This window comes from Colobus angolensis, unplaced genomic scaffold (genome assembly GCF_000951035.1).
Source record: "Colobus angolensis palliatus isolate OR3802 unplaced genomic scaffold, Cang.pa_1.0 Scaffold253, whole genome shotgun sequence".
Classification (NCBI taxonomy): Eukaryota; Metazoa; Chordata; class Mammalia; order Primates; family Cercopithecidae; genus Colobus; species Colobus angolensis.
In genome coordinates this window covers 1,985,507-1,989,741 of record NW_012115744.1, presented here as the reverse complement: position 1 = coordinate 1,989,741, position 4,235 = coordinate 1,985,507, and the positions used below count along the sequence as shown (strand labels likewise).

Sequence of the window (4,235 nt, the reverse complement as noted above, 5' to 3'; positions counted from 1 at the left end):
TCTATTTCTTCATGATTCAGTGTTGGTAGCTTGTATGTTGTAGGAATTTATCAATTTCTTGTAGGTAATCCAATTTGTTGGCATATAATTTTTCATTAGTAGTCTCTTTTGATCCTTTGTATTTATGTGGTAACAGTTGTAATGTCTATGATTTCATTTTTTATTTTGTTTATTGTAGTCTTTTATTTTTAGTATAGCTAAAGGTTTGTCAAATCTGTTAATCTTTTTGAAGAACCAAGTTTTAGATTCACTGATACTCTCTCTTGTTTTTCTATTGTCTATGTCATTTATGTTTCCCCTAATCATTATTTCCTGCCTCCTCCTTGCTTTGGCTTTAGACTGCTTTTCATTTTCTAGTTATGTAAGACATGCAATTAGATTTTCTATTAATATCATTCTTTTAAAATGTGTTTAGAGCTTAAATGTTCCTTCTGACCACTGCTTTTATTGCATCCATAAATTTTGAATATTATATGATATTATATTTTATTTTTATTCATTTTAGAATATTTTCTACACTTCATGGCACTGGGACTTGGGCTGAAGGGCAGGGCATCAGCCGTGGAGCAACTTGAGCAGGACCCCACCTCAGACGACACCATGAACTCGTTCCTGGAAAAGTTCCAGAGCCAGCCTTACCATGGCAGCTTTCATAAGGAACAGTGGGAGGAGTAATTTGAAAAGGTCCCCCTGTTTATGAAGAAAGTGCCATCAGAAATTGATCCCAGGGAGAATCCTGACTTGGCTTGTCTCCAGTCAATTATTTTTGATGAGGAGCTTTCTCCAGAAGAACAGGCCAAGACCTATAAAGATGAGGGCAATGATTATTTTAAAGAAAAAGACTACAAGAAAGCTGTGATTTCCTACACTGAAGGATTAAAGAAGAAATGTGCAAATCCTGATTTGAATGCTGTCCTTTATACCAACCGGGCAGCAGCACAGTACTATCTGGGCAATTTTCGTTCTGCTGTCAGTGATGTGACAGCTGCCAGAAAGCTAAAATTCTGCTACCTCAAAGCAATAAGAGGTGCTTATGCCATCTGGAACTGAAATACTTTGCCAAGGCTGTGAACTGATGTGATGAGGGGCTGCAGATAGACGCCAAAGTGAAGAAGCTTCTGGAAATGAGGGCTAAAGCAGACAAGCTGAAGCAAATTGAACACAGGGATGTGGGGAAATCCAACTTGAAAGAAAAGGAGAGGAATCAGAATGAGGCTTTACTCGAGGCCGTCAAGGCTAGGAATATCAGGCTCTCTGAAACTACCTGTGAGGATGAAATTTCAGCCTCAGAAGGTCTAGGTGAGTTTTTCCTGGAGAGACTCAGCTCTGAGAACCCCCATGGAGCCAGGCTGAATCTAGATAACCAGGGCAGGCTGAGCTGGCCTGTGCTCCTTCTGTACCCAGAGTATGCCCAATTGGACTTCATCTCTGCCTTTCATGAGGACTCCAGGTTTACTGATCATCTAATGGTGATGTTTGGTGAAACACCCTCTTGCGACCTAGAGCAAAAATATTGCTCTGATAATTTGGAGGTCTACGTTGAAGATGAGGACAGGGCAGAACTGTACCGGGTGCCTGCCAAGGGCATCTTGCTGCAGGTTCTACAGCACCACAGGTACTTCGTAAAAGCCCTGACACCAGCATTTTTGGTCTGTGTAGGATCCAAACCTTTTTGAAAGAATTATCTCTGGGGAAGAAAGGTGCACCAGATAAGATGACTGAGCCAGGCCCCCTGGATCTCCTCCCTCACCCTCCTCTGCTGGGAACCTAGCACGCCTGAATCAGTCCAGTGCCTTATTTCTGTCACCAAGGAGATAGTCCTTCCTAGTATCATGGTGAGGGAGGAGCCTCTGGTTTCCCTGAACTGCAGCCTCTCTGGCTGGTCTTCACTTTCTTCAGTTGATATAAAATTCTGTGCCTTGGCCATAACATCCTTGGATTCCATCTCTAAAGGGACCATCTGCTGCAGTTACCATGGCAACTGACCTGAGCGGCACCCTGGTCTGTGGAGATGGACTCAGGATCCAGTGACTTGATTCTGAACTTTTGTGGAGTTTGACATCTTGTTACAGAAGCTACCCTTCAAACTGTACATCTACACACAAACAAACTATGCGTAGGATTCCAAGGCTTTAAAGCTGAGAGACTCTGGCCTCAAGTTATTTCATGAACACAGAGGGGAGCCATGTGCGGTCGCTGTAGATGACTTGAGGTGAAATGGGGGCAGGAAAGCCACATCCTGCTCTGCATTTATAACGACTGTACAAACTGAGATCCTTGGTACCCCTAAAAAGATTGCCAGTTTCCTTCGTCTTTGCCATATGGAGGACTGTGACAGACTAGGACAGTGGCCTCTGAGTTCCTCTGTAGTTTTCACATTTTGGGATTTTGTGTCTTTTAAACTGGAAAACCTTCTAGCATGTTGGGTTGTTGTTATAGGGTATATCTTTGTCTGCAGCAGTTTGTTGCCCCCTTCCTAAGAGGAGTTTATCTACCATGAAAAAAAGAGTATTTTCTAAGTTCTTCTTTGACTTATAGCTTATTTATGAGTATGTTGTTTAATTTCCACATATTTCTGAGTTTTCCAGGTATCCTTCTGTTACTGGTTTCTGGTTTCATTCTTTTGTAGTAAGAGAAAATACTTCATATGATTTCAGCGTTTTAATATTTACTGTGACTTGTTTTTGTGGCCTAACGTAAGATCTAGCTTGGAGAATATTACATGTGCACTTGAGAAGAATGCATATTCTGGCGTTTGTGGTAGTGGAGTGTTATTTACATGTCTACTAATTCCATTTGTTTATAGTGTTGTTTAAGTCCTCTATTTCCTTACTGACATTTTGTCTTTGTTCTATTCATTATTGAAAGTGGGATATTAAAGTCTTCAAATACTATTGTAGAATTTTTTTTCTCAGTTTATTTCTGTCAATTTTTGCTTCATGTGTCTTGGGGGTTCTGTTTTAGGTTCATGTAGGTTTATCATTGTCATATATGCTTGATGGATTAACCTTTTTTGAATACACAATTTTCTTGTCTTCTATGATAAATTTTAAAGTCTAGGCAGCACATTCAGCAGTCCTGTGGCTGTCTCTTGCTTCAACAATGTTTGGATGGAGCAGATCCAGGAACTCTCTTTCTTCCAGTCTCCAGCCACCTTCCAATCTTCTCTCCATTTGCAACCTTCAGGACCATCTTCTCGGTCATCTCCTGCTTCTGGGACCAGCCAACACCATTTTAGTGATTAATTCCTTCTTGCTGACTAACCATGAGCTCCCAAATTTATCAGAATTATTCCACTGAGGTGGAGGCAGCCATCAACCACTTTGTCAATTTGTACTTGCGGGTCTTCTAAACCTATTTCTCTCTGGGCTTCTATTTTGACCATGATGATGTGACTCTGGAAAGCATGGGCCACTTCTTCTGCAAATCAGCTAAGGAGAAGCATGAGAGTACCGAGCATCTCTCAAAGGTACAAAACCAGTGTGGCAGCATGCTATCTTCCAGGACCTCCAGAAGCTGGCTCAAGATAAGTAGGATAGAACTCTGGATGCCATGGAAGCCACCATGGCCCTGGAGAAGAATCTGAACTAGGCCCTTCACGCCCTCAGTTCCGCCTGCACAGATCCCCATCTCTGTGACTTCCTGGAGAGTCACGTCCTAGATGAGGAAGTTAAACTCATCAAGAAGATGAATGACCACCTGACCAACCTCCCCACAGGCTGGCTGGCCTGGAGGCTGGGCTGGGTGAGTATCTCTTTGAAAGGCTCACCTTCAAGTACAACTAGGAGCCTACTGAGCCCAGTGACTTCTGGGAGGCCCCTCGCAAAGTAACAGGGCTTCTGTCTAAGCCTCTCCCTCCAGCCACTGGGCAGCTTTTTAACTACCCTGGCACACTCATCCAAGCCTTGGATCAAATTGAAATAAAGCTTTTGGAAGCAAAAAAATAAAATTTAAAGTATATTTTGTCTAATAATAGAGATGTCCCAGATCTCTTTTGATTAGTAGCTGCATGAAATATCTTATCTGTCCTTTTATTTTCAGCATTTTTGTGTCTTTATAGCTAAAATAAGTCTCCTTTAGATAGCACATAGTTGGATCATGTTTTTTAATACATACTGAAAATCTCTGCTGTTTAATTAAATAGTTTGATTCATTTACATTTAAAGTGATTACTGTCAAAGAAAGGCCTCCTTCTCTCATTTTGCTATTTATGTTTGTAGATTTTGTATATTTTC

General features: G+C 41.4%; 2 pseudogenes; both read left to right on the top strand.

Moving 5' to 3' along the window:
• The first annotated feature begins 567 nt into the window (after nt 1–567).
• On the top strand, nt 568–1,718 carry LOC105515074 (annotated as a pseudogene).
• Nucleotides 1,719–1,974: 256 nt separating this feature from the next.
• LOC105515090 lies at nt 1,975–3,785 on the top strand (annotated as a pseudogene).
• Nucleotides 3,786–4,235: the final 450 nt, after the last annotated feature.